At 41.1% G+C, this 12,426-nt stretch overlaps 1 protein-coding gene across 2 annotated transcripts in view; it reads left to right on the top strand.

The window, feature by feature from the left end:
• The window catches only part of LOC128887171 (dipeptidyl aminopeptidase-like protein 6), a 147,621-nt gene that overhangs the window by 30,837 nt on the left and 104,358 nt on the right, over positions 1-12,426 (top strand). The gene's annotated exons all lie outside the window — the stretch shown is intronic.

The raw sequence follows: 12,426 nt of genomic DNA on the forward strand, positions 1-12,426 counted from the left end.
CGCGGCCTTCCGTGGCTCCCCACCTAATCGCTGGGACAACTTTCGGCACGCTCCGTTGACACACGAGAGCACACACGCTAGGATTGCACATATATTTGCCGGGCGTTTCCTGTTAAGCCCGCTGAAAGACCTTGTTGTCGAGGATCGGTTTCCGCATTCACGTGCCACCAGTAATTCCGATATGGGCGGGCAAACATGTAATAGAGAGACGGTGGATGTTTGCGTGATATCGCCTGTCGCGTAATAGCCTGGATATAGTACTCTTCCCACGTAAGCTATCGTATGAATATCCTATACTCTAGAACTGGCTATCGACTGTTGGTGCACTCGATATTGCGTAAACTTATTCTACCTGCTCGTTAGCTAAATTAGTAACAGGGAAGATCAGATGAAAAAGAAACGGCAGTTTTTATACTACGTTTAATGTAACAAGGGTGAATTGCGTTTGATTAGGCGAGTACGTTCCGTGTAGAGGCATTCTTGTTCGACTTGTCGTTCAAGATATTTGATGTTTTTAGTAATGATTGTCACTAGACTGCGGATCTTTATGTAAAATAAAATCATTGCAAACGTACCTACAAAAATGATACCTAGACAGAAATTTATTTTATTTTGCAAATATTATAATATGAATTTTACTTTCAATATTTTTTTATATTATTGCATATTGTATCTATTTTGTAGTTTATTGATAACGATCTTAAATATTGCGATAATAAAGATTTATCGAATTTGTTTTTATACTTTCGTGGCGCACTATCTTTATATGAGGTTCGGTACGGTGGAGTAGATTGGACCTCTTGTGCCCAGACAAATTTAGTAGAACAGCACCTAGTCTAATAAGTAGAATAAGGATTGTTAATCGTCAGACATATATTGCAGGGAAAAGGGAAGGACAGTTTCTAATTAAATCCAACGAGTTACTACCAGGAAGAAGAACGTTTAGAACGTCAAATAATTTTCCCTTACGAAGGTTAACCATAATGCTGGATTTAATACGCCTCATCTACGTTCAATATATTCGAATATACTAGCTTCCTCGGAATTGATTCTGTTTCCATCCAAATTGTTCGACTCAAAGACTAAAATTTTTGTAATTTTCGATAGAGGGACAGTAACATTCGAGAGCAGTATGCTCGTGTTCCTCGACCTCTATTTTTCTCATTGCAAAACTCATCGTTCCCCCGCACCCTACCGGCAATATTCAAACTAAATATCCAGAATGTCAGGACAGGAAGTTCCCTGTCGGATTCTATTATTCGTGTCATGCCAATATATTCCAGGGTGATTGTATACTGCGCGCGATGCAAATAGACGACTCGAGGGAGGTCCTTGGGTAAACCGAATGACGTCTTCGAGTTGGATTAGCGCACGTGCGGTCCCTTACGAGATTGCACCGAGCAGGATCGTGTGTCGAAGGCATGGATGGAAAGGGGATGATTTTTCCAACGGGAGAATAGCTGGAGCACGACGATAGATACTCCGTGGTCCGCGTTTACCTGCACCCAAGAGATCAGGGGATCAATTTCCGTGGAAAGCATCCCCCATCGAAAGTGGAGATATCGTTTCCCTGAAAAATTACGCGAGACCTGTCAAGCTCTGCTTCTTATTTTACGGAAGGAATCAACTTTACGCAAATTCGCTTCTTGTTTATTATTCAAACGTATAGTCCTTTCGTTTATTTTGTTACTTGTAAGGCGATGCAGTCAATTTATTTAAGAGAAAAAATGTTTGTGTGAGAGAAAATAATACGAACAATTTTTATTTGAAGGAAATCCTTAGATAATACACTATGGAAGGTTGTAGCCATGACTGATGAAATTCTCCGAATTTTCTGTGTTTTATTTCGCAGCTAGAATTCACCAAATATTTTTCAATCAATTTAATAATCCACAATCGTTGGGTGATTGATGCTTGAACGCCCTCAATGTTTGAAAATTAAACCTCTCTCGCCATTTTCGTATCTAGTAAATATTATCGATCTTGAGTAATATCGAGTTGATTTAAATTTATTCCAAAGATGTATTTCAGCGATTGAAAAATTTCCAACGAAATTTCTTCGCACACCGAACATGATCTTCCGCTCGGATAAAAATTTAAATGAAAAATCCGAGAGCACGTTGAAACGAGACGACGCTTAACGAACAGACGTGAAACGCGTGACGCGTGGCGTTTATTTCGTTCCAGCTACGGAAACTACACTTAATAAACCGTGTCTATTCGGCGGGGGAAAAAAAATATAAAAATGATGCAACGGCAACTGGGCGCACGATAAAGTCCTAAATTACACCGAAGAATGGGGAATAATTTCAGTCGCGAGGGTGCTCGTCGACACCTGGGGCGAAATAAAATTTACCCCCGTTTCCGTCGCACTTGTCACGAACGCGTGCGAATTAAGTCAGCACAATCGCAACCCTGTGGAGAAAAAGGGACGACTGCCCTTCGCGCGGGTGTTAATGGTTGGAAAAGCTGCCGTCACTTCGCTGGAACAATAATTCCGTAAGTTTACTGAACCTGGTCCCTGTTTCGAAACGCTGCTTGATTGAATTTCTTCCTTTTTCAGAAATATTCACCTTCCCTTCGGGGTGGGAAGTTGTGATTTTTTCTTTGAAAATTGATCGAAGTTTTCGAAGTTATTTTTAATCTTAAGGGGGTAGTCTGATACATTGGTATAGTAGTAGAGGGTGTTTGTAATATTTATTTTGTGTGAAAAAGTAATTGGATGTGAGAAAAGAATAGCGAAGAGAGAAAATAGAAAAGAATTTTCTGTTTTGGTCTTTGTTCATTCAAAGCACGAGAAGAATAAAATAAGGCAATGTATTGGTCTGACTTGCAACTTAATTGCATAATAAATTTGGAATTCGTCGAAATCCGCTAAAATACTTTGGGGATAGTGCCGTGACCACTTGCATCTTAAGAAAAAATATGCTGGATACAGATTATAGATCTTTCAATGAAATAAAAAGATAAATTCCCCTAACTTCACGAACAAAGATAAGAATAACCCGTGTCCACGTAAACCTAATACAATTAAACAATCCGGGAGTTTCGGACATCTCGACGACGACCATTTATGTTAAAAACATGAAGGCTTCTGTCTGAGAACCAATTTACACATATTGACCCTCCGAGGCTTCTTTTTCGGGCGCCAGCTGGAAGAATTAATTACAGAGGGTGGCTTAATTCCGAGCCCTCTAGTTTGAATACGAGAGCCCCGGCGGTCGGTGAATGTTTTTTCACCAAGGAATTCCGGTGGTCTCGCCGACGAAGTTCGCCGCTGTTCAAGGAGCCGTCGTCTCGAAGTCGAGTGTCGCGTCGAGTGAAAAGGTTAATTATAGAGGAGGGAGTTTACCCTTGTCGTTCCTCTATGCTAGCCTGCTTTGCAAACGACGACAGTTTTGCGTGAGAGTTTGAGTTCCTTGGTTGTTTTTCATGCCTTCGACGGTCTCGCGTAACGACGTTGGTGAAACTGCTTTCCCAGTTTTGCAATTTTATCTTCGAAGACGAGATCAGCCCTTTCTCAATCAGTAGGTTTATTTGCAATACTTGGTTAGACTTGGCAAGGACGCCGGAGCCTACGTAATCATATCATATAAAACGTAAAGTATTATATACGTAAAGTATCATATAAAATTAACTGTTATCATTTTTGACCAAACCACCTTAATCGATTTGTGCAATGAAGGGTTCATATCATGCACGACCAGATAAGTAGATTGTGGTCATATGTGACCAGACAAGTACAATAAGGGTTTTTATGATTAAACCAGTACCTCAAGGTCATGGTACCAATAGAACAAAATCACCCGTGACCATACAAACGAAAAATCACCACCTATGGTTAGACAAGTAGAAAAGACCTATACATGGTCAGACAAATGTATGAATTACATATACCCAAGAATGACGCTTCCTACTCTAACTATTCAACCTCCAAGTAACAACTTCAAAAAAGGGCACTACATTTCCCAAGTATGAAACGTCGAATTCTTCTAAACGTTTACTTCAAGGCGTAAAGCTGCATTCACTCCTTCCAAGAAAACATTGAAAGGCGTTCCTTAGTGGGAGGGTGAAAAGATCAAACAGACGGAAATTCTACGTAGGAAAATAAGCGAACGGATAGAAACTTCAATCTCGAGAGCTGGCTCGTCGCGGCGGGAATTCCTGTTACCGGTTATAATTATAAATACTCGAGCCACGGCTATCCGCGGGTTCAAGCGAGCGCATCAAATAACCGGAACGACTCCCAAGCCTTAATTAGAGAGGGAAGCTTATTTTAACGGTGTTCCTCGATTAAAGACCCTCGCCGAACTCCGAGGACTCTAACTTTGCAGCCATTCACCCCCTCTCGTTCCTCGTCCATCCTGTCCTTTGCCACCCAACTCGAGCCAACAGCCCTGGCGACACTAACGCGTGGACCGCAGCGCGATGCGAGCGGCGTCGAGGCACTCCCCGAAAACTTTGGCGGTGAAAACACCCCTCGAGGCGATACTCTGGCTCGTGCTAACAGGGAGAGACGATTACGGTAACGTCTCGCGTCCAGCGGCCATTAACCTCCTCTGTCCAGTGATGAACGAATCTGTGGTCTGTGTCTACGTAAGAACCGCGAGGAGTTTGTAGGCACGTACAGTGAGTTATGGTTACGGAGACGAAACGTTGCCGTGTACTGATCGTGGTGTTTTCTCTTTGCTTAGCGGGGGAGTTTATCGTTCGCTCGTGTCGTAGTTGGTGGCAACCGGGAGTCCTTTTTGTTGGAGCGTTGAGGAGTTTCGCGGTGCTTGGTTTAATTAGTTTGTGTTGAAGTCGATGATGTTGGGATGTTTAGTTCGTTGAAACCCTGTGACAATAAACTGGTAACCGAATGATGATCTAATCTCACATCCATTACCAGTAAAAATGCGTACTGGAACGTTGAATCAAACAGTCTGACTTTTTGGAAGGGCCAGGTTCAATCAAAAGTGATCAAAAGGTATAGTGAATATACATAGTTATAGTGATGTATAGTATAATATCGAAAACTCTCGAGACTAGATTTTTCAGTACAATCGTTAATTCAAATTAATGTTCAAGTAACCATATGCAATCAGAAACAAGAGAAGATCAGCATACGAATTTCAGAGAAAATTTAGCGAAATAGGTGGGGTAATGTCTGTTGAACGCGCAACAGTTGCGTATTACTATTGAGCCTATTTAATTCGCCCGATTAAGTACGGATTTATTCCACTTGTCTAACCAGATACGAGTAGATTCCATTTGTTCGATCAGGGACAATCGTATTTCTATTTGCCTGGCTTAGCACGGGTCTGTTCTACTGGCCGGAGGTCGTAGTGTAGGGAGAAAAAGAGGCCAGCCTCTAGTTAAGGGAAATATGGTACAACGAGTAATTAGAATTTGATTCACTCGCTCGCAATTTCCCTTAGGACTGATCATTCTTCGTTGCGATACGTTTATTAATAATTAGACTGTGAATGTTTATGCATTAATGCGAATGAAAGTATGGGAAAATTTATATTCCGTAATTTTCTTCGGAACTGACCTTTCTTTTTATCCACGTTACACAGGCACTCCCGTAAGTATTTGTACCCCTTATGTCTATTAAAGAAATTTATCCAAATTAAACGATAGGTTTGATGTTCCCAAATAAATTTTTTGTTATGAATATATACATTGTGAAGTTCATTTAACTATATACATCATTTAATTTAAATTTCTTCATTAGACGTAGAGGGTACAAATTCTTACGAAACTGATTATATCTTACACTTATGTCTGATCAGTGACGATCCAATTACACTGGTCCCATTCCAGCTTGGCCAACTCAGCTAATCTATTCGCCGCAGGATTTAATCTACGTGTCTGACTGACGACGATCCTATTCTACTGTTTCGACTAATCTGTTTCCACTCTACCGAGTACATACGTCCCTATTCTATTTGTTCAGCCACGCATTTTATGATTTTCAAATCTTACGAAATTACATAGTAAATCCCAAGAATTCGGAATTGAAAAATAGAGATCAGTTTCGTTAATCCGTTTCCCATACAACGGAGTAAAAGCTTCATCCGTTGCAGTCAAGGTTACCGACCAGGCCAATGATTCGACGCACGCAATTGACATCCGAACGGAAATTGAATTTTCCGCCTGAACGTACCACGCGGCTTTCAATCATTGTTGGCAATATGCTGAAACGCTGATTGTATCGAGGGTCAGCATCTTTGGCACACGCAGATGAAACCTTCGTTCCGGGTTACGGAGTTAATAGCCGATTCGAATTCACGGATTTGTACCGATGTAATTTTGAATCGAATTGTTTAATCTCGACTTAGGGTCTTCAGTCACGAACACCTACAATCGAATTATGACCATCTACGAGTCCGTATTGTATAAAGTATAATTCGAAAGTTTACTGTTTCTAATTTCCTACATTCCGGTGAAAAATAGACTCGAATTACATTTTTAAACGAGAAATTAAACAAATATATACATCTTCAATTACTTATTCGTACTTCATCTCCACCCTGAAATGTTTCAGTGTTTCTAATATTATTTTCTCTTATAAATCGTATCGATACGTCTACGATAAGTTTTTCCACCACGAAAACTCACAGTACACGACTTGTCGCGCCGTGGTTCGCTGTGTACGGTTATAATCCAGCAAAATTTTGCGGTCGTCTGAGGGTCAAGCGAGATAGCGCGCAAAGAAGGATGAGCAGCTCGTCGGTGGCATTTTTTCGCAACCTAATCCGAATTACTCGGACCAGCGGCGTACTTCTGCCGTTTCCTCTCGCAAAAAGCGAGATCCGTGCAATGAAATTTCCCTTTGACGATTCGCATACTGCGCTACGTGGGTCATGGTTCTTTGAAATCTTGGGTAATTCGCTGGCAACCGCGGTGCGTCGTAATACGCTTCACATGGAACGTTTAAATCTGTTTCGAGAGAGTATTAATTAACTCACTCACTCAGATTAGAACTATTAGGCATCCTTTTTGCAGCATGGGATAAAAGAAAAACTAATTGCTTCGTGGAAGATATACCTACGATGGCACCAGTTAACCAAATAGACGCTGCACCTTTAATAACTCACTATCGTGTAGTATCGGGAAAGTCACACGGAGCCGTTCCGAGAGAAAGCGAGGGATGGGAAAAACCTACGGGCCCGCAACGGGAAGTTTGCGTAGTGGGAGTAATGCGAGGGTCTAGGGGATGTTCCAGCCAAAAGGCCAGTTTTTTTGGGCAGTGAATTTGAGCGGAGTGGTCGAGACGCGCTAAGTCGTATACTTGTATTAAACCATTATTCTAATATACGTATTTTTAAGAACAAAATAAGCACTACAATCGTATAACATGAATCCAGTTTTGTTTGCGAAGAAATTAATTGAACGCTAAGAAAATTGTATAAAATTCGAACACCACATTTTTTTTAAGCACATGTAATATACCTAACGGTTCGATCACTTATCGTTTTCTTTGGATATTAACCCCTTGACTATACGTCATCTCCCGATTGCTCGAGCTATAAAATGCCTTGCATGGGACTATATATTCAACAACCAGCGAAGGCGGATGGAAAGTGACACAGGGTGTCGCTGTGTACTCGAGTCGTGCTTACGTGGTGTTACTTTGATTAAACTTTGCTTCGTAGGACAAACAAACGAGCTTGTGGATTTCTGCTGTAACGGCAGAGTATTTAGTTTAGTGCACCGCGATGACTGTGCAGTGGCTAAGTAGAGAAGGTTTGCTGGATAGGAATAGTAGAGGAAGCAGAATAATGACGGACGAACGCGTATTGTTACTGAAAAGTAGAATCGGAGGGCGTTGCAGATAGAAGGAGATTGTGAACGTATTGCATCGGACGAGTAGAATACGGCGACGCGCAATCAGCCGAGGAGAATAGGACGATACGAGGTCAGACAAGAGGAATTGAACGGCGCTGTCTGTAGACAAGTAGAATAGCATTGTACTTGGTCAGCCCGACTAGAGTGGAGTAATGGTCTGCAAGATGAGTAAAACGCTAAGGGATAGACGAGGTGATTCAGAAATCAAAAGTCTTGAAATTAATTCTGTGTCTTTCCAAAGTAAATTTACTATTAATTTATAACGGTCTTATTGCTATCACATTTAGTACTAGTGTAAGAAAATGGTCGGTCAATATTTGTACACACGATACATGGAATAGTGAAAGAGTTTGGAATATATTTCTGGTAATTTCAGCATTAAAAAATAAAACCAAGTCGGAATGAGTTTTTCTTTCCTTTATTCTGCTATATCCTTTATTCTCTCTACATACACTTTTCCCCGAGAGAATAGATTATTGTTTCCGCTGGACAAATACGTTCGCGATTCTTCTTGGTGGCGGTTGCAGGATCGTCAAGAACCGAACCGGAACCAGTGACAGTCCAATCGATCTTCGTTGTGATAAAAATTCTATTACATTATCGAGGCGAATAGGGGCCCTGGCGGATAGACTGCGGAATCCCAGAAAGATCGAAGGATCGAAGAGATCCATCACTCTCGCAAACAGACGCACATTTCGTTACAGGTCGCGGTATGGTCCAAAAATGCCTACCTTTCTCCTTCGAGGCGATTCACAAGTTTAATTGTACGTACGCAATTGACTACTGGGGAAACTAAATTCTATTTTCTATGATGGGATCAGAAAGCTTCCTATCTGATGGAGAAAATGCATTTCCATTGAAGAAACCTACGTAAAAAAATAAGGCAATCCATTTGTATTTTTACCTATCCTCAATAAAGCTGTGTACAAAAATTCCAGTTTATATTTGAATGACCCTCGTATATGACCATAACGATCATAGAATTAGTTGAGAGAAAATGGTACCGTATCGCCTTGATTGTGAATACAGGTTGGATTACGATCCACGTCGCCGAATACAAAACACAGTGGACGCTGAGGACCGTGTTCTGTCCAAGTCGCGTGTAAAAGGTGGAAACAGAGTAGCCGTCTTCACTCTTAACGGGTCGCAAGTCAGGCGTATGTGTGCAGTAATGCAGAAACGTTGCCGCGTTTCTAGATTACGTTCTCGCTCCACCTCCGCGACTAATGCAGCAACGGGCAGCAGCCAAGACGAGACGTGTCGAGCCAAGGGAATTTAGTATACCAATTCTAGCTCCAGCGTCATACGTCTTCCGTGTTGCTCGACGATGTTACGACGCGTGTGCGTGCGTTATTTCCGTCGTGTTTGCTCGCCCGACTTCCGCTATTCCCTCGCGTGACGAAGAAGATTCCATTTTTCTTACTTGCCACGACCAACACCAGCGACGCGAGCATCCTCCGAAAATTAGTAGGTGCGGGAAAGAGCTCCTCCGCCTGGCCGGTAGGATCTAATGAGATATAAAGTTTAGATATTTTTTCTCATTTAATTACTCGCAATAGGATTTATGGTGTGTCTATATCACTTATAAACTTTGCTTCTTCTAGTGATTACGTTAGTCAGTCTAACGAAATGAAAACAAACACTCAGATAGTTTAATAAACTCAAGCATTTAAATATTTAAACTTTTATTAAATGAGTCATCCTCGGAATCTGTAGATTCAAAAATGACGCAAAATTAAATCAGCAACAATACAATCTGTGAGTTTAAAAATGATGTAAAATTATGTTAGTAACAGCGAATGCATCACTAGAATCGATGAACGAAGATCCAGTACATGTGATTTCGATTGGCCTGTTCGAAGTCAATGATACTTTTCTGGTCGAATGCAGATATTTTGGTCAACTAGAGCGATCAAGGATTTCGATCGCTCGTGGATTTAAAGTGATCGCGAGGCAGGAAACCAGGCCTGTCGGGGATTGTTTGCCTAAAGCTCGCGCGAGCCTCAGAAACCACCGCATTTTGCCCCTAAATATGCTGGATAATATCGGATGCCATGGATTCATATGATTTGTCGATCCTCGCGCGAAACCGCGTGCACCTCGTTAATAAACGATCGATTTTCACCGCTCGTTGAGTACCATTATGCGTGATCGCCTCTTCACGCTACGTTAGCCGTACAATTCATCGCTAATCGAGGAATTAAGAGATAGAAACGTCACGAAAAAATTTGAGACTAATTACTAATAATACATTGACGACATGTACGGCATAGTTTTCCTTTTTATAATTCCCAAAGAAGCCTTTCTTTTTAGACGTTTACATTGTAACGTATGATAAATCGTAAAATACGATACATTTCGCGATATTAATTAAAACGTCTAATGATTTCCTTGTGACGTGAACGATGAAGAGAAAAATTCTCGAAGGACCGCCCATCAGACGGTCGTTCCGCAAAGTACCGGTTCAACCGTCTACGACACGTAGGTCAGATTTATGGTTTCTCGGAGTCGTTCATATTTCGCGCCAGAACAAGTAGACGGACTGTGTGATAAGCGATTTATCGACGCTATATTTTCAAGAAGCGTACATGAGATCATGTTTTATATGGTAAAATTAATAGGTGCTAAAATTCTAATATTGGCGCTAGCGTTATATCGACGACGTAGCACGCAAATTATGTGAAGTCTACGAACGATTTGTCTCATCTTTAACTCCTCGAGTCTTTAGTGACAAGCCTAATTGATTTTATGTTAATCACTGAATTTGCTCAGGCTTATCCAAAGAACGTGGAACGTAGGCATCCACGTTATCTTGAATTCTCATTAAGTGTTTTTCACAAAAGAGACTTGAGGATTTTAAATAGACAAAAATATTCAAGAATGTATACAAATTTATAAATATATGTAATATGAAAAACAAAATGAATGTCATACAATTCAAAGGATAAAACTCACTAAAAGTCACTAAAAAAATATCACTAAATCCCCCCCTCCCCCCCCCCAAAAAAAATAATTGCAGCAGAACACATAAGAAAAATTAATTATTCACGACAAAAAACGCGGAAAGGGGAAAGTTAGAAGTGCGAATGTGCTTGCCTATATTCCGATGGTGGCACGTGCAGGAAATACTCCGCGAATGGCGGTCGAGAGCAGAATTGTCCTCCGTTTTCCTTCCTTGAAGCGCAGTAAAGAAGGCTGGCGTGTCGCTGGACTCGGCATTATCCCAGGATTTCCAGCGAAAGCATTCCACGGGCTTTGTTTGCCAATTTACGCGCGCATACCTAAGTCCCCAAGGCGAATTCGGGGGCGCACTGGAACGGAAACGCCTGGCAAGTGAAAAGATAATGCGAGGAAAAGTGGCGGCGACGCGGCGAATGCGTCTCGTGTTCTGTAATTCTAATTCGATTCGGCTATGTGTCTTTTTCCAACGTCTGGGGGAAGCGAAAACCGCAAACAAGAGGCGTGGAACATTTTATGGAAGCACACGAAAGGGGTTAATTGCTCTAAAAGCGGCTTTGTTTGCGTTTTTTTTAACTTGACGATTGGTTTATCGCGTAGCGTAGAACAAGTGCTGTAAAGTGTGAACCGGTAGTTTTACTCGTGAAATGCTGCTGGTTTCGAGGCTAATTAATGTCGAATGAGTAAGTGAACGATGCCGTATGTTAGCTTCGAGTATCAAAAGGTATGCGGAGTTCGCGTTAAATCGGGTTGTGAGGACAAGTGCTAATGCCAGACGTTTATTTTAAATGAACATTTTGAATTAAATCTTGACAAATAGACAATTGTTGTAAAGTTTACAATGTAAAGGTTAAGGTGAATAATAACCCGATGAAATGATTCGAAAGTGTAGAATAAATTTTGTTAATATATAGCTTAGGTTTTAAGAAAATCAATTCCAAAGACGAACGTTTCTTGGTGCCCTCGTCTGACTATTACTAGTTAATTCTACTTAAGTTTGTATTTGTACACTTTGACAGGGCGATGTTATGGTACTGTCTACTCTAATAGGATCGAACTAACTAGAATATAGTAAAATTGACTGAAATTGATAACATAATACCGTTGTCAATGTCACATTTCATGTGATTCTTGGCACTCTGCCTGCTACAGCTAATTAGCAAGCAACAAAGCGATTTCAATAACCCCATTGCCTGCGAAGTCCTTGCCTGCGAAGTCCTTGCCTGCTTGCTTTGCGTCGCAATAATAGAAGTTATAAAAATCTCAGAGAGGCCTCGCATAATAATTGTCCCAATGTAACGCTCTATATACAGCGTGGGACCCTTTAAAATAGGTCACCCAAGTTATTCGGTTCTTTTCGAAGCTAGTAAAGAATATTTAAGGAAAAGATTGCATCATTTCGTGAAGTTTACAGTATGCTGATTTCTCTGCGGTTTCAAGGAAAGTACCAAGGTTATTTCAAGATCATAAATGCACAGAAACCATCCCCACTACAGACCACTAATACCAGTTACGGCTCCTTGATGTTGTCCCTGCTAATCTATATCTAATTTCACTTTACACTTTACAATTAGCCGCTTGAATTAGGCAACCTCTACTGACAGACATGTCGGATCGGTTGCCTGATCGTAG

Source organism: Hylaeus anthracinus, unplaced genomic scaffold, assembly GCF_026225885.1.
Source record: "Hylaeus anthracinus isolate JK02 unplaced genomic scaffold, UHH_iyHylAnth1.0_haploid 11985, whole genome shotgun sequence".
In the NCBI taxonomy this organism is placed as follows: Eukaryota; Metazoa; Arthropoda; class Insecta; order Hymenoptera; family Colletidae; genus Hylaeus; species Hylaeus anthracinus.